The following is a 19,898-nucleotide window of genomic DNA, read 5'->3' on the forward strand; positions in this document are numbered from 1 at the left end:
TCTGTTCGTCGCCTTGCTCGGGAGAACCCTATCACCGTTGAATTTGACGATATCGGTTTTTCTGTGAAGGACGCCCGTACACGGATGGTACTCCACCGATGTGACAGCCCGGACGAGCTTTACCCAGTGCACCCCTCCGGCGCCACCACCACCCGCTGTCCCGTCGCCTTCGCCGCCAGTGTCGATCTTTGGCATGCCCGTCTTGGTCATCCCAACTCCACCGTTATGCGTCAGATTCTTCAGAGTTTTTCTTTCTCATGTAATAAGGTCGACGATCATACTTGTGAGGCTTGCTGTCTTGGCAAGCACGTTCGTCTTCCCTTTAGCAAGTCTACCGACATTTCCACCTTTCCATTTCAGTTATTGCATAGTGATGTTTGGACGTCCCCGGTTGCTAGCAACACGGGCTATTTATACTATCTGGTGATATTGGACGATTTTTCTCATTATGTGTGGACATTCCCTCTCCATCGCAAGTCCGACGCTCTTGCCACACTCACAACCTTTTATTCATATGTCACCACACGGTTCGGTCGTCCCATTCTCGCCTTGCAAACTGACAACGGCAAGAAGTTTGACAACGTCGCCGTCCGCAATTTACTTGCGTCCCACGGTACCATCTTTCGCCTCACATGCCCCTACACGTCCCAGCAGAACGGCCGCGCCGAGCGCGTCCTTCGCACTCTTAATGACTGTGTCCGCACGTTGCTCTTCCACTCCTACGTGCCTCCTCGGTTCTGGCCGGACGCGCTTGCGAACGCCAGCCTCCTCATAAACATTTTCCCCTGTCGTTCCTGCTGGAACTACACTCCTCACCAGCTCCTCTTCGGTGCGGTTCCATCTTATGATGGTCTTCGCATTTTCGGGTGTCTCTGTTATCCTAGCACCGCGTCCACTGCTCCTCACAAACTCGCACCGCGGTTACTACCTTGCATTTTTCTTGGTTATCCTCCCAACACCAAAGGTTACCGGTGCTATGATCCAGTGTCCCACTGCGTTTTCACTTCGCGGCATGTGTACTTTGATGAGCTGGTGTTCCCGTTTCAGCAGGTACTATCACCTTCGGCGTCTCCGGCGGCGCGGTTCGCCCCTGCCCCCACCTCTGGCGGACTGCCCAGCCACGCCCCGGTGTCGGCCCTGCCCGTGCTCCCTGCGTCGGCGCCCCTGGCATTGCGGCCTCCTACCTCTTGAGCACTGCGTTGGTTTTCCCCGAAGAGGAAGGGATGATGCAGCAAAGTAGCGTAAGTATTTCCTTCAGTTTTTGAGAACCAAGGTATCAATCCAGTAGGAGGCTAAGCGCGAGTCCCTCGTACCCGCACAAAACAAATAAATCCTCGCAACCAACGCAAATAGGGGTTGTCAATCCCTATGAGGCCACTTACGAGAGTGAGATCTGATAGGTATGATAAAGATAATATTTTTGGTATTTTTATGATAAAGATGCAAAGTAAAATAAAGGCAAAGTAAATAGAAAAGTAGTAGGAGAACAATATGATAAAGATTGACCGGTGGCCATAGGTTTCACTAGTGGCTTCTCTCGAGAGCATAAGTATTCTACGGTGGGTGAACCAATTACTGTTGAGCAATTGACATAATTGAGCATAGTTATGAGAATATCTAGGCATGATCATGTATATAGGCATCACGTCCGAAACAAGTAGACCGACTCCTACCTGCATCTACTACTATTACTCCACTCATTGACCGCTATCCAGCATGCATCTAGAGTATTAATTTAAAAACAGAGTAACGCCTTAAGCAAGATGACATGATGTAGAGGGATAGACTCATGCAATATGAAGAAAACACCATCTTATTATCCTCGATGGCAACAATACAATACATGCCTTGCTGCCCTTACTATCACCAGGAAAGGACGCCACAAGATTGAACCCAAAGCTAAGCACTTCTCCCATTGCAAGAAAGATCAATCTAGTAGGCCAAACCAAACTGATAATTCGAAGAGACTTGCAAAGATAACCAATCATACATAAAAGGATTCAGAGAAGATTCAAATATTGTTCATAGATAGACTTGATCATAAACCCACAATTCATCGATCTCAACAAACACACCGCAAAAAGAAGATTACATCGAATAGATCTCCACAAGAGAGGGGGAGAACATTGTATTGAGATCCAAAAAGAGAGAAGAAGCCATCTAGCTACTAACTATGGACCCGTAGGTCTGAGATAAACTACTCACACTTCATCGGAGGGCTATGGTGTTGATGTAGAAGCCCTCCGTGATCGATGCCCCCTCCGGTGGAGCTCCGGAACAGGTCCCAAGATGGGATCTCGTGGATACAGAAAGTTACGGTGGTGGAATTAGGGTTTTGGCTCCTGGTCTGATCGTTTGGTGGTACGTGGATATATATAGGAGGAAGAAGTACGTCGGTGGAGCAACAGGAGGCCCACGAGGGTGGGGGCGCGCCTGGTAGGGTAGGGCGCGCCCCCTACCTCGTGGCCCCCTGTTACGTGCCTTGGCGTAGGGTCCAAGTCTCCTGGGTCTTATCTGTTGAGAAAATCACGTTCCCGAAGGTTTCATTCCGTTTGGACTCCGTTTGATATTCCTTTTCTTCGAAACCCTAAACAGGCAAAAAACAACAATTCTGGGCTGGGCCTCCGGTTAATAGGTTAGTCCCAAAAATAATATAAAAGTGGATAATAAAGCCCAATAATGTCCAAAATAGTAGATAATATAGCATGGAGCAATCAAAAATTATAGATACGTTGGAGGCGTATTTGTTGGGGAACGGAGTAATTTCAAAAAAATTCCTACGCACACGCAAGATCATGGTGATGCATAGCAACGAGAGGGGAGAGTGTGATCTACGTATCCTCGTAGACCGACAGCGGAAGCGTTAGCACAACGCGGTTGATGTAGTCGTACATCTTCACAGCCCGACCGATCAAGCACCGAAACTACGGGACCTCCGAGTTCTAGCACATGTTCAGCTCAATGATGATCCCCAGACTCCGATCCAGCAAAGTGTCGGGGAAGAGTTCCGCCAGCACGACGGCGTGGTGACGATCTTGATGTTCTACCGTCGCAGGGCTTCGCCTAAGCACCGCTACAATATTATCGAGGACTATGGTGGAGGGGGGTGTTGGGGAACATTGCAGAAAATTAAAAATTTTCCTACGGTTTCACCAAGATCCATCTATGAGTTCATCTAAGCAACGAGTCAAGGGAGTGAGTTTGCATCTACATACCACTTGTAGATCGAGTGCGGAAGCGTTCAAGGGGATGGTGATGATGGAGTCATACTCGTCGTGATTCGGATCACCGATGACCAAGTGCTGAACGGACAGCACCTCCGCATTCAACACACGTACGGGACGGACGACGTCTCCTCCGTCTTGATCCAGCAAGGAGGAAGGAGAGGATGAGGAAGACAACTCCAATGGCAGCACGACGGCGTGGTGCAGTTGGTGCAGCAGTACTCTGGCAGGGCTTCGCCAAGCACGTACGGAGGAGGAGAGGTGTTGGGGAGGGGAGGGGCTGCGCCTTGGCTTTTTGTGTGTCTGCAGCCCTCCCCTCACCCCTCTATATATAGGAGGAGAGGGGCAAGGGGGCCGGCCCTCTAGGGGAAACCCTAGGGGGGCGGCGGCCAAGGGAGAGGGAAAAGGGTGGCTTGCCCCCCAAGCTAGGGGGGCGCCCCTTTTAGGGTTTCCCCTCCCCTTGCCCTAGCCGCATGTGCCTAGGTGGGGAGGCGCGCCCAGCCCACTAGGGGCTGGCTCCCTCTCCCACACAGCCCATGTGGCCCCCCGGGAGGGGTGGCCCCTCCCGGTGGACCCCCGGAACCCTTCCGGTGGCCCCGGTACAATACCGGTATGCCACCGAAACTTTCCGGTGTCCGTTTAACCACTTTCCTTATATAAATCTTTATCTCCAGACCATTCTGGAACTCCTCGTGACGTCCGGGATCTCATCCAAGACTCCGAACAACATTCGGTAATCACATACTTGTCTTCCTGATAACCCTAGCGTCACCGAACCTTAAGTGTGTAGACCCTACGGGTTCGGGAGACATGCAGACATGACCGAGACGACCTCAGGTCAATAACCAATAGCGGGATCTGGATACCCATGTTGGCTCCCACATGCTCCTCGATGTTGTCATCGGATGAACCACGATGTCGAGGATTCGATCAAACCCCGTATACAATTCCCTTTGTCAATCGGTACGTTACATGCCCGAGACTCGATCGTCGGTATCCTAATACCTCGTTCAGTCTCGTTACCGGCAAGTCACTTTACTCGTACCACAATGCATGATCCCATGATCAAACACTTGGTCACTTTGAGCTCATTGTGATGATGCATTACCGAGTGGGCCCAGTGATACCTCTCCGTAACACGGAGTGACAAATCCCAGTCTTGATCCGTGTCAACCCAACAGACACTTTCGGAGATACCTGTAATGCACCTTTATAGTCACCCAGTTACGTTGTGACGTTTGGTACACCCAAAGCACTCCTACGGTATCCGGGAGTTACACGATCTCATGGTCTAAGGAAGAGATACTTGACATTGGAAAAGCTCTAGCAAACGAACTAACCGACCTTTGTGCTATGCTTAGGATTGGGTCTTGTCCATCACATCATTCTCCTAATGATGTGATCCCGTTATCAACGATATCCAATGTCCATAGCCAGGAAACCATGACTATCTGTTGATCACAATGAGCTAGTCAACTAGAGGCTCACTAGGGACATATTGTGGTCTATGTATTCACACGTGTATTACGATTTCCGGATAATACAGTTATAGCATGAATAAAAGACTATTATCATGAAAAAAGAAATATAATAATAACACTTTTATTATTGCCTCTAGGGCATATTTCCAACAGTCTCCCACTTGCACTAGAGTCAATAATCTAGTTACATTGTGATGAATCGAACACCCATAGAGTTCTGGTGTTGATCATGTTTTGCTCGCGAGAGAGGTTTAGTCAACGGATCTGCGACATTCAGATCCGTATGTACTTTGCAAAGTTCTATGTCTCCATCTTGAACATTCTCACGGATGGAGTTGACATGACGCTTGATGTGCCTGGTCTTCTTGTGAAATCTGGGCTCCTTCGCAAGGGCAATAGCTCCAGTATTGTCACAGAAAAGTTTGATCGGCCCCGACGCATTGGGTATGACTCCTAGGTCGGTGATGAACTCCTTCACCCAAATAGCTTCATGCGCTGCCTCCGAGGCTGCCATGTACTCTGCTTCACATGTAGATCCCGCCACGACGCTCTGCTTGCAGCTGCACCAGCTTACTGCTCCACCATTCAACATATACACGTATCCGGTTTGTGACTTAGAGTCATCCAGATCTGTGTCGAAGCTAGCGTCGACGTAACCCTTTACGACGAGCTCTTCGTCACCTCCATAAACGAGAAACATGTCCTTTGTCCTTTTCAGGTACTTCAGGATATTCTTGACCGCTGTCCAGTGTTCCTTGCCGGGATTACTTTGGTACCTTCCTACTAAACTTACGGCAAGGTTTACATCAGGTCTGGTACACAGCATGGCATACATAATAGATCCTATGGCTGAAGCATAGGGGATGACACTCATCTCTTCTATATCTTTTGCCGTGGTCGGACATTGAGCCGAGCTCAATCTCACACCTTGCAATACAGGCAAGAACCCTTTCTTGGACTGATCCATTTTGAACTTCTTCAAAATCTTATCAAGGTATGTGCTTTATGAAAGACCTATGAGGCGTCTCGATCTATTTCTATAGATCTTGATGCCTAATATATAAGCAGCTTCTCCAAGGTCCTTCATTGAAAAACACTTATTCAAGTAGGCCTTAATGCTGTCCAAGAATTCTATATCATTTCCCATCAGGAGTATGTCATCTACATATAATATGAGAAATGCTACAGAGCTCCCACTCACTTTCTTGTAAACGCAGGCTTCTCCATAAGTCTGCATAAACCCAAACGCTTTGATCATCTCATCAAAGCGAATGTTCCAACTCCGAGATGCTTGCACCAGCCCATAAATGGATCACTGGAGCTTGCATACTTTGTTAGCATTCTTAGGATCGACAAAACCCTCTGGCTGCATCATATACAGTTCTTCCTTAAGATGCCCGTTAAGGAATGCCGTTTTGACGTCCATCTACCATATCTCATAATCATAGTATGCGGCAATTGCTAACATGATTCGGACGGACTTAAGCTTCGCTACGGGAGAGAAAGTCTCATCATAGTCAATCCCTTGAACTTGCCGATAACCCTTAGCGACAAGTCGAGCTTTATAGATGGTGACATTACCATCCGCGTCCGTCTTCTTCTTAAAGATCCATTTGTTTTCTATCGCTCGCCGATCATCGGGCAAGTCAGTCAAAGTCCATACTTTGTTTTCATACATGGATTCTATCTCGGATTTCATGGCTTCTAGCCATTTGTTGGAATCTGGGCCCGCCATCGCTTCTTCATAGTTCGAAGGTTCACCGTTGTCTAACAACATGATTTCCAGGACAGGGTTGCCGTACCACTCTGGTGCGGAACGTGTCCTTGTGGACCTACAAAGTTCAGTAGCAACTTGATCCGAAGTACCTTGATCATCATCATTATTTTCCTCTCCAGTCGGTGTAGGCACCACAGGAACATTTTCCTGAGCTGCACTACTTTCCAGTTCAAGAGGTAGTACTTCATCGAGTTCTACTTTCCTCCCACTTACTCCTTTCGAGAGAAACTCTTTTTCCAGAAAGGATCCGTTCTTGGCAACAAAGATCTTGCCTTCGGATCTAAGGTAGAAGGTATACCCAATGGTTTCCTTAGGGTATCCTATGAAGACGCATTTTTCCGACTTGGGTTCGAGCTTTTCAGGTTGAAGTTTCTTGACATAAGCATCGCATCCCCAAACTTTTAGAAACGACAGCTTAGGTTTCTTCCCAAACCATAATTCATACGGTGTCGTCTCAACGGATTTAGACGGTGCCCTATTTAAAGTGAATGTAGCTGTCTCTAGAGCGTATCCCCAAAATGATAGTGGTAAATCGGTAAGAGACATCATAGACTGCACCATATCTAATAGAGTGCGATTACGACGTTCGGACACACCGTTACGCTGAGGTGTTCCAGGCGGCGTGAGTTGTGAAACGATTCCACATTTCCTTAAGTGTGTACCAAATTCATGACTTAAGTATTCTCCTCCACGATCTGATCGTAGGAATTTTATCTTTCGGTCACGTTGATTCTCTACCTCATTCTGAAATTCCTTGAACTTTTCAAAGGTCTCAGACTTGTGTTTCATTAAGTAGACATACCCATATCTACTCAAGTCATCAGTGAGAGTGAGAACATAACGATATCCTCCGCGAGCCTCAACACTCATTGGACCGCACACATCGGTATGTATGATTTCCAATAAGTTGGTTGCTCGCTCCATTGTTCCAGAGAACGGAGTCTTGGTCATCTTGCCCATGAGGCATGGTTCGCATGTGTCAAATGATTCATAATCGAGAGACTCTAAAAGTCCATCAGCATGGAGCTTCTTCATGCGCTTGACACCAATGTGACCAAGGCGGCAGTGCCACAAGTATGTGGGACTATCGTTATCAACTTTACATCTTTTGGTATTCATGCTATGAACATGTGTAGTATTACGCTCGAGATTCATTAAGAATAAACCATTGACCATCGGAGCATGACCATAAAACATATCTCTCATATAAATCGAACAACCATTATTCTCAGACTTAACTGAGTAGCCATCTCGTATTAAACGAGATCCAGATACAATGTTCATGCTCAAACTTGGCACTAAATAACAATTATTAAGGTTCAAAACTAATCCCGTGGGTAAATGTAGAGGTAGCGTGCCGACGGCGATCACATCGACTCTGGAACCATTCCCGACACGCATTGTCACCTCGTCCTTCGCCAGTCTCCGCTTATTCCGCAGCTCCTGCTGTGAGTTACAAATATGAGCAACGACACCGGTATCAAATACCCAGGAGTTACTACGAGTACTGGTAAGGTACACATCAATTACATGTATATCGAATATACCTTTAGTGTTGCCGGCCTTCTTATCCGCTAAGTATTTGGGGCAGTTCCGCTTCCAGTGACCCTTCCCCTTGCAATAAAAGCACTCAGTCTCAGGCTTGGATCCATTCTTTGACTTCTTCCCGGCAACTGGCTTACCGGGCGCGGCAACCTCCTTGCCGTCCTTCTTGAAGTTCTTCTTACCCTTGCCCTTCTTGAACTTAGTGGTCTTATTGACCATCAACACTTGATGTTCTTTCTTGATTTCAACCTCTGCTGACTTCAGCATAGAAAATACTTCAGGAATGGTCTTACCATCCCCTGCATATTGTAGTTCATCACAAAGCTCTTGTATCTTGGTGGGAGCGACTGAAGGATTCTGTCAATGACTGCCTCATCAGGGAGGTTAATATTCAGCTGGGTCATACGGTTGTGCAACCCAGACATCTTGAGTATGTGCTCACTGACAGAACTATTTTCCTCCATCTTACAACTATAGAACTTGTCAGAGATATCATATCTCTCGACCCGGGCGTGAGCTTGGAAAACTAGTTTCAGCTCTTCGAACATCTCATATGCTCCGTGATGCTCAAAACGCTTTTGGAGCCCCGGTTCTAAGCTGTAAAGCATGCCGCACTGAACGAGGGAGTAATCATCAGCACGAGACTGCCAAGCATTCATAATGTCTTGGTTCTCTGGGACGGGAGCGTCACCTAGCGGTCCTTCTAGGACATATTGTTTCCTGGCAGCTATGAGGATGATCCTCAAGTTCCGGACCCAGTCCATATAGTTGCTGCCATCATCTTTCAGCTTGGTTTTCTCTAGGAACGCGTTGAAGTTTAAGTTGACATGAGCATTGGCCATTTGATCTACAAGACATATTTGCAAAAGGTTTTAGACTATGTTCATGATAATTAAGTTCATCTAATCAAATTATTGAATGAACTCCCACTCAGATTAGACATCCCTCTAGTCATCTAAGTGTTACACGATCCGAGTCGACTAGGCCGTGTCCGATCATCATGTGAGACGGACTAGTCATCGTCGGTGAACATTCTCATGTTGATCGTATCTTCCATACGACTCGTGTTCGACCTTTCGGTCTCTGTGTTCCGAGGCCATGTCTGTACATGCTAGGCTCGTCAAGTTAACCCTAAGTGTTTTTGCATGTGTAAAACTGTCTTACACCCGTTGTATGTGAACGTAAGGATCTATCACACCCGATCATCACGTGGTGCTTTGAAACGATGAACTTTAGCAACGGTGCACAGTTAGGGGGAACACTTTCTTGAAATTTTTATAAGGGATCATCTTATTTACTACCGTCGATCTAAGTAAACAAGATGCATAAACATAATAAACATCACATGCAATTATATAAAGTAGTGACATGATATGGCCAATATCATATAGCTCCTTTGATCTTCATCTTCGGGGCTCCATGATCATCTTGTCACCGGCATGACACCATGATCTCTATCATCATGATCTCCATCATCGTGTCTTCATGAAGTTGTCACGCCAACGACTACTACTTCTATGACTAACGCGTTTAGCAATAAAGTAAAGTAGTTTACATGGCGTTCTTCGATGACACGCAGGTCATACAAAAATAAAGACAACTCCTATGGCTCCTGCCGGTTGTCATACTCATCGACATGCAAGTCGTGATTCCTATTACAAGAACATGATCTCATACATCACAATATATCATTCATCATTCATCACAACTTCTGGCCATATCACATCACATGACAATTGCTGCAAAAACAAGTTAGACGTCCTCTAATTGTTGTTGCATCTTTTACGTGGCTGCAATTGGGTTCTAGCAAGAACGTTTTCTTACCTACGAATAACCACAACGTGATCTTGTCAACTTCTATTTACCCTTCATAATGACCCTTTTCATCGAATCTGCTCCAACTAAAGTGGGAGAGACAGACACCCGCCAGCCACCTTATGCAACTAGTGCATGTCAGTCGGTGGAACCGGTCTCACGTAAGCGTACGTGTAAGGTTGGTCCGGGCCGCTTCATCCCACAATACCGCTGAAGCAAGATAAGACTAGTAGCGGCAAGCAAGTTGGAAAGATCCACGCCCACAACAAAATTGTGTTCTACTCGTGCAAAAGAGAACTACGCATAGACCTAGCTCATGATGCCACTGTTGGGGAACATTGCAGAAAATTAAAATTTTTCCTACGGTTTCACCAAGATCCATCTATGAGTTCATCTGAGCAACGAGTCAAGGGAGTGAGTTTGCATCTACATACCACTTGTAGATCGAGTGCGGAAGCGTTCAAGGGGATGGTGATGATGGAGTCGTACTCGTCGTGATTCGGATCACCGATGACCAAGTGCTGAACGGACAACACCTCCGCGTTCAACACATGTACGGGACGGACGACGTCTCCTCCGTCTTGATCCAGCAAGGAGGAAGGAGAGGATGAGGAAGACAGCTCCAATGGCAGCACGACGGCGTGGTGCAGTTGGTGCAGCAGTACTCCGGCAGGGCTTCGCCAAGCACGTACGGAGGAGGAGAGGTGTTGGGGAGGGGAGGGGCTGTGCCTTGGCTTTTTGTGTGTCTGCAGCCCTCCCCTCACCCCTCTATATATAGGAGGAGAGGGGCAAGGGGGCCGGCCCTCTAGGGGAAACCCTAGGGGGCGGCGGCCAAGGGAGAGGGAAAAGGGTGGCTTGCCCCCCAAGCTAGGGGGGCGCCCCCTTTAGGGTTTCCCCTCCCCTTGCCCTAGCCGCATGGGCCTAGGTGGGGAGGCGCGCCCAGCCCACTAGGGGCTGGCTCCCTCTCCCACACAGCCCATGTGCCCCCCGGGAGGGGTGGCCCCTCCCGGTGGACCCCCGGAACCCTTCTGGTGGCCCCGGTACAATACCGGTATGCCACCGAAACTTTCTGGTGTCCATTTAACCACTTTCCTTATATAAATCTTTATCTCCGGACCATTCCGAAACTCCTCGTGACGTCCGGGATCTCATCTGGGACTCCAAACAACATTCGGTAATCACATACTTGTCTTCCTGATAACCCTAGCGTCACCGAACCTTAAGTGTGTAGACCCTACGGGTTCGGGAGACATGCAGACATGACCGAGACGACCTCAGGTCAATAACCAACAGCGGGATCTGGATACCCATGTTGGCTCCCACATGCTCCTCGATGTTGTCATCGGATGAACCACGATGTCGAGGATTCGATCAAACCCCGTATACAATTCCCTTTGTCAATCGGTACGTTACATGCCCGAGACTCGATCGTCGGTATCCCAATACCTCGTTCAGTCTCGTTACCGGCAAGTCACTTTACTCGTACCGCAATGCATGATCCCGTGATCAAACACTTGGTCACTTTGAGCTCATTGTGATGATGCATTACCGAGTGGGCCCAGTGATACCTCTCCGTAACACGGAGTGACAAATCCCAGTCTTGATCCGTGTCAACCCAACAGACACTTTCGGAGATACCTGTAATGCACCTTTATAGTCACCCAGTTACGTTGTGACGTTTGGTACACCCAAAGCACTCCTACGGTATCCGGGAGTTACACGATCTCATGGTCTAAGGAAGAGATACTTGACATTAGAAAAGCTCTAGCAAACGAACTAGCCGACCTTTGTGCTATGCTTAGGATTGGGTCTTGTCCATCACATCATTCTCCTAATGATGTGATCCCGTTATCAACGACATCCAATGTCCATAGCTAGGAAACCATGACTATCTGTTGATCACAACAAGCTAGTCAACTAGAGGCTCACTAGGGACATATTGTGGTCTATGTATTCACACGTGTATTACGATTTCCGGATAATACAGTTATAGCATGAATAAAAGACTATTATCATGAACAAAGAAATATAATAATAACACTTTTATTATTGCCTCTAGGGCATATTTCCAACAGGGGGCACCTCACACGGCTAAGAGAACGATCTTGGAGATCAACTTGTGTGTCTATGGGGTGCCCCCTGCCCCCGTATATAAAGGAGTGGAGGAGGGGAGGGCCGGCCCTCTCTATGGCGCGCCCTAGGGGAGTCCTACTCCCACCGGGAGTAGGATTCCCCCTTTCCTAGTCCAACTAGGAGTCCTTCCATGTAGTAGGAGTAGGAGACAAGGAAGGGGAAGAGGGAAGAGAAGGAAGGAGGGGGCGCAGCCCCTCCCCCTAGTCCAATTCGGACTAGGCCTTGGGGGGGCGCGCGGCCTGCCTCTCCCTCTCCCCTAAAGCCCAATAAGGCCCATATACTTCTTCTCCCGTATTCCCGTAACTCCCCGGTACTCCGAAAAATACCCGAACCACTCGGAACCTTTCCGATGTTCGAATATAGTCGTCCAATATATCGATCTTTATGTATCGACCATTTCGAGACTCCTCGTCATGTCCCCGATCTCATCCGGTACTCTGAAGTCCTTCGGTACATCAAAACTCATAAACTCATAATATAACTATCATCGAAACCTTAAGCGTGCAGACCCTACGGGTTCGAGAACAATGTAGACATGACCGAGACACGTCTCCGGTCAATAACCAATAGCGGAACCTGGATGCTCATATTGGCTCCTACATATTCTACGAAGATCTTTATCGGTCAGACCGCATAACAACATACGTTGTTCCCTTTGTCATCGGTATGTTACTTGCCCGAGATTCGATCGTCGGTATCTTAATACCTAGTTCAATCTAGTTACCGGCAAGTCTCTTTACTCGTTTCGTAATACATCATCTCGCAACTAACTCATTAGTTGCAATGTTTGCAAGGCTTAGGTGATGTGCATTACCGAGAGGGCCCAGAGATACCTCTCCGACAATCGGAGTGACAAATCCTAATCTCGAAATACGCCAACGCAACATGTACCTTTGGAGACACCTGTAGAGCTCCTTTATAATCACCCAGTTACGTTGTGACGTTTGGTAGCACACAAAGTGTTCCTCCGGTAAACGGGAGTTGCATAATCTCATAGTCATAGGAACACGTATAAGTCATGAAGAAAGCAATAACAACATACTAAACGATCGAGTGCTAAGCTAACGTAATGGGTCAAGTCAATCACATCATTCTCCTAATGATGTGATCCCGTTAATCAAATAACAACTCTTTGTCTATGGTTAGGAAACATAACCATCTTTGATTAACGAGCTAGTCAAGTAGAGGCATACTAGTGACACTCTGTTTGTCTATGTATTCACACATGTATTATGTTTCCAGTTAATACAATTCTAGCATGAATAATAAACATTTATCATGAAATAAGGAAATAAATAATAACTTTATTATTGCCTCTAGGGCATATTTCCTTCAGTATCAAGCATCCCCAAGCTTAATTCCTTCTCGTCCTCGTGTAGGTAAATGATAAAAACAGAATTTTTTATGCAGAGTGCTACTTGGCATAATTTTAATGTAATTCTTCTTAATTGTGGTATGAGTATTCATATTCGAAAGATTCAAGACAAAAGTTCATATTGACATAAAAATAATAATACTTCAAGCATACTAACTAAGCAATTCTGTCTTCTCAAAATAACATGGCCAAAGAAAGTTCATCCCTACAAAATCGTATGGTTTAGTCATGTTTCATTTTCATCACACAAGAATGCTCTCATCATGCACAACCCCGATGACAAGCCAAGCAATTGTTTCATACTTTAGTAATCTCAAACCTATAAACTTTCACGCAATATATGAGCACGAGCCATGGACATAGCACTATAGGTGGAATAGAATATCATGAGGGGGGTTATGTGGAGAAGACAAAAGAGGAGAAAGTCTCACATCAACGAGGCTAATCAATGGGCTATGGAGATGCCCACCGATTGATGTTAATGCAAGGAGTTGGGATTGCCATGCAACAGATGCACTAGAGCTATAAATGTATGAAAGCTCAACAAAAGAAACTAGTGGGTGTGCATCCAACTTGCTTGCTCACGAAGAACTAGGGCACTTGAGGAGGCCCATTGTTGGAATATACAAGACAAGTTCTATAATGAAAAATTCCCGCTAGTATATGAAAGTGACAAAACAAGAGACTCTCTATCATGAAGATTATGGTGCTACTTTGAAGCACAAGTGTGGCAAAGGATAGTAACATTGTCCCTTCTCTCTTTTTCTCTCATCTTTTGGGCCTTCTCTTTTTTATATGGCCTTTTCTTTTTATTTTATTTTTATTTTTCCTTACTTGGGACAATGCTCTAGAAAACGATGATCATCGCACTTCTATTTATTTACAACTCAATGATTACAACTCGATACTAGAACAAAAGAAGACTCTATATGAATGCCTCCGGCGGTGTACCGGGATATGCAATGGACCAAGAGTGACATGTATGAAAGAACTATGAATGGTGGCTTTGCCACAAATACTATGTCAACTACATGATCATGCTAAGCAATATGACAATGATGAATGTGTCATGATGAACGGGATGATGGAAAGTTGCATGGCAATATATCTCGAAATGGCTATGGAAATGCCATAATAGGTAGGTATGGTGGCTGTTTTGAGGAAGATATAAGGAGGTTTATGTGTGAAAGAGCGTATCATATCACAGGGTTTGGATGCACCGGCGAAGTTTGCGCCAACTCTCAATGTGAGAAAGGGCAATGCACGGTACCGAAGAGGCTAGCAAGGATGGAAGGGTGAGAGTGTGTATAATCCATGGACTCAACATTAGTCATAAAGAACTCACATACTTATTGCAAAAATCTACAAGTCATCAAAAACCTCGGTACTATGCGCATGGTCCTAGGGGGATAGATTGGTAGGAAAGGACCATCGCTCGTCCCCGACCGCCACTCATAAGGAAGACAATCAAATAACACCTTATGTTTCAAATTTGTTGCATAACGTTTACCATACATGCATGCTACGGGACTTGCAAACCTCAACACAAGTATTTCTCAATTTCACAACTACTCAAATAGCACGACTTTGATATTATTACCTCCATATCTCAAAACAATCATCAAGCAGCAAACTTCTCTTAGTATTCAAAACACTCTTAAGAAAATTTTACTAACTTTGAATACCTAGCATATTAGGATTGTAAGCAAATTACCATGATATTAAGACTCAAAATAATCTAAGTGAAGCATGAGAGATCAATAGTTTCTATAAAAAAATCCACCACCGTGCTCTAAAAGATATAAGTGAAGTACTAGAGCAAAATTATATAACTCAAAAGATATAAGCGAAGCACATAGAGTATTCTAACAAATTCCAAAACATGTATGGCTCTCTCAAAAGGTGTGTACAGAAAGGATGATTGTGGAAAACTAACAAGCAAAGACGCAAATAATACAAGACGCTCCAAGCAAAACACATATCATGTGGCGAATAAAAATATAGCTCCAAGTAAAGTTATCGATAGAAGTAGACGAAAGAGGGGATGCCTTCTGGGGCATCCCCAAGCTTTGGCTTTTAGGTGTCCTTAGATTATCTTGGGGGTGCCATGGGCATCCCCAAGCTTAGTCTCTTGCCACTCCTTGTTCCATAATCCATCAAATATTTACCCAAAACTTGAAAACTTCACAACACAAAACTTAAAGTAGAAAATCTCGTGAGCTCCGTTAGCGAAAGAAAATAAAAGATCACTTCAAGGTGCTGTAATGAACTCATTCTTTATTTATATTTGTGTTATACCTACTGTATTCCAACTTCTCTATGGTTTATAAACTATTTTACTAGCCATAGATTCATCAAAATAAGCAAACAACACATGAAAAACAGAATCTGTCAAAAACAGAACAGTCTGAAGTAATCTGTAGCTAGAGCAAGATCTGGAACCCCAAAAATTATAAAATAAATTGCTGGACGTGAGGAATTTATCTATTAATCATATTAAAAAATAATTAACTAAATATCACTCTCCAAATAAAAATGACAGCAGTTCTCGTGAGCGCTAAAGTTTCTGTTTTTTACAGCAAGTTCAACAAGACTTTCCCCAAGTCTTCCCAACGGTTCTACTTGGCACAAACACAAAAAAACACAACCAAAATAGAGTATAGATAAATTATTTATTACTAAACAGGAACAAAAATCAAGGAATAAAAATAAAATTGGGTTGCCTCCCAACAAGCGCTATCGTTTAACGCCCATAGCTAGGCATAATAAGCAAGAATAGATCTAGGTATTGCCATCTTTGGTAGGCAATCCATAAGTGGCTCTCATAATAGATTCATAAGGTAATTTAATTTTATTTCTAGGAAAGTGTTCCATGCCTTTCCTTAATGGAAATTAGAATCTAACATTTCCTTCCTTCATATCAATAATTGCACCAATCGTTCTAAGGAAATGTCTACCAAGAATAATAGGACATGAAGGATTGCAATCTATGTCAAGAACAATAAAATCTACGGGCACATAATTACTATTTGCAACGATAAGAACATCATTAATTCTTCCCATAGGTTTCTTAATAGTGGAATCCGCAAGGTGCAAGTTTAGAGAGCAATCATCAAAATCATGGAAACCTAACAAATCACACAATGTCTTTGGAATCGTGGAAACGCTAGCACCCAAATCACATAAAGCATAGCATTCATGATCTTTAATTTTAATTTTAATAGTTGTTTCCCACTCATCATAAAGTTTTCTAGGGATAGAAACTTCCAATTCAAGTTTTTCTTCATAAGATTGCATCAAGGCATCAACGATATGTTTAGTAAACGCTTTATTTTGACTATAAGCATGAGGAGAATTTAGCACGGATTGCAACAAGGAAATACAATCAATCAAAGAGTAATTTTCATAGTTAAATTCCTTGAAATCCATAATAGTGGGTTTAGCAACATCTAGGGTTTTAATTTCTTTAATCCCACTTTTATCAATTTTAGCATCAAGATCAACAAATTCCGAATTCTTGGAATGCCTTCTAGGTAAAGGTGGATCATATTCAGTCCCATCATTATCAAGAGTCATATTGCAAAACAAAGATTTAATAGGGGACACATCAATAACTTTTAGATGTTCATCATTATGAAAGGAACTAGAAGAACATGCTCTTATAAAGGCATCTTTTTTAGCACGCATCTTAGCGGTTCTTTCTTTGCACTCATCAATGGAAATTCGCATGGATTTGAGAGACTCATTGATATCATGCTTAGGTGGAATAGATCTAAGTTTCAAAGAATCAACATCAAGAGAAATTCTATCAACATTCCTAGCCAAATCATCAATCTTAAGCAATTTTTCTTCAATCATAGCTTTAAAATTCTTTTGCGAAGTAATAAATTCTTTAATATTAGATTCAAAATCAGAGGGCGTCTTATTATAATTTCCATAAGAATTGTTGTAGGAATTACCATAATTATTAGAGGGATTACTAGGATAAGGCCTAGGATTGAAATTTCCTCTATACGCGTTGTTACCAAAATTCACATCCATAGATTCATTATTATTCTCAATAAAATTAGACAAGGGCATATCATTAGGATCAGAAGAAACACTCTTATTAGCAAATAATTTCATAAGTTCATCCATCTTTCCACTCAAAACATTAATTTCTTCTATCGCATGCACCTTTTTATTAGTAGATCTTTCAGTATGCCATTGAGAATAATTAACCATAATATTATCTAGGAGTTTAGTGCTTCTCCTAAAGTGATTTCCATAAAAGTGCCTCCCGCGGCCAAATCTAAAAGATTTCTAGAAGCAAAGTTCAATCCGGCATAAAAATTCTGAACAATCATCCAAAAATTTAAACCATGAGTAGGGCAGTTACGTATCATTAATTTCATTCTCTCCCATGCTTGTGCAACATGTTCATGATCAAGTTGCTTAAAATTCATAATATCATTTCTAAGAAAGATGATCTTAGCGGGAGGAAAATACTTAGAGATAAAAGCATCTTTGCACTTATTCCATGAATCAATACTATTTTTAGGCAAAGACGAAAACCAAGCTTTAGCACGATCTCTAAGCGAAAAAGGAAATAGCTTCAATTTAACAATATCATTATCCACATCTTTCTTCTTTTGCATGTCACACAAATCAACGAAGCTATTAAGATGGGTAGCGGCATCTTCACTAGGAAGGCCGGAAAATGGATCTTTCATGACAAGATTCAGCAAACAGTATTAATTTCACAAGATTCAGCATCGGTAAGAGGAGCAATCGGAGTGCTAATAAAATCATTGTTGTTGGTATTGGCGAAGTTACACAATTTAGTATTATCTTGAGCCATCGTGACAGGCAAGCAAACTAACACACAAGCAAACAAAAAGCAAGCGGGCGAAAATAGGCAAATAGAGAGGGAGGATAGAGAGAGAGAGAGGGCGAATAAAACGGCAAGGGTGAAGTGGGGGAGAGGAAAACGAGAGGCAAATGGCAAATAATGTAATGCGGGAGATAAGGGTATGCGATGGGTACTTGGTATGTTGACTTTTGCGAAGACCTCCCCGGCAACGGCGCCAGAAATCCTTCTTGCTACCTCTTGAGCACTGCGTTGGTTTTCCCCGAAGAGGAAGGGATGATGCAACAAAGTAGCGTAAGTATTTCCCTCAGTTTTTGAGAACCAAGGTATCAATCCAGTAGGAGGCTACGCGCGAGTCCCTCATACCTACACAAAACAAATAAATCCTCGCAACCAACACAAATAGGGGTTGTCAATCCCTATGAGGCCACTTACGAGAGTGAGATCTGATAGATATGATAAAGATAATATTCTTGGTATTTTTATGATAAAGATGCAAAGTAAAATAAAGACAAAGTAAATAGCAAAGTAGTAGGAGAACAATATGATAAAGATAGACCCGGTGTCCATAGGTTTCACTAGTGGCTTCTCTCGAGAGCATAAGTATTCTACGGTAGGTGAACAAATTACTATTGAACAATTGACAGAATTGAGCATAGTTATGAGAATATATAGGCATGATCATGTATATAGGCATCATGTCCGAAACAAGTAGACCGACTCCTGCCTGCATCTACTACTATTACTCCACTCATCGACCGCTATCCAGCATGCATCTAGAGTATTAAGTTCAAAACAGAGTAACGCCTTAAGCATGATGACATGATGTAGAGGGATAGGCTCATGCAATATGAAGAAAACCACATCTTGTTATCCTCGATGGCAACAATACAATACGTGCCTTGCTGCCCTTACTATCACCGGGAAAGGACACTGCAAGATTGAACCCAAAGCTAAGCACTTCTCCCATTGCAAGAAATATCAATCTAGTAGGCCAAACCAAACTGATAATTCGAAGAGACTTTCAAAGATAACCAATCATACATAAAAGAATTCAGAGAAGATTCAAATATTGTTCATAGATAGACTTGATCATAAACCCACAATTCATCGGTCTCAACGAACACACCGCAAAAAGAAGATTACATTGAATAGATATCCACAAGAGAGGGGGAGAACATTGTATTGAGATCCAAAAAGAGAGAAGAAGCCATCTAGCTACTAACTATGGACCCGTAGGTCTGAGATAAACTACTCACACTTCATCGGAGGGGTTATGGTGTTGATGTAGAAGCCCTCCGTGATCGATGCCCCCTCCGGCGGAGCTCCAGAATAGGACCCAAGATGGGATGTCGTTGATACAGAAAGTTACGGCGGTGGAATTAGGGTTTTGGCTCCTGCTCTGATCGTTTGGGGGTACGTGGATATATATAGGAGGAAGAAGTACGTCGGTGGAGCAACAGGAGGCCCACGAGGGTGGGGGCGCGCCTGGTAGGGTAGGGCGCGCCCCCCTTCCTCGTGGCCTCCTGTTACGTGCCTTGGCATAGGGTCCAAGTCTCCTGGGTCTTATCTGTTGAGAAAATCACGTTCCCGAAGGTTTCATTCCGTTTGGACTCTGTTTGATATTCCTTTTCTTCGAAACCCTAGAACAGGCAAAAAACAACAATTCTGGGCTGGGCCTTCGGTTAATAGGTTAGTC

The sequence above is a fragment of the Triticum dicoccoides genome, chromosome 4A (assembly GCF_002162155.2).
Source record: "Triticum dicoccoides isolate Atlit2015 ecotype Zavitan chromosome 4A, WEW_v2.0, whole genome shotgun sequence".
NCBI lineage: Eukaryota > Viridiplantae > Streptophyta > Magnoliopsida > Poales > Poaceae > Triticum > Triticum dicoccoides.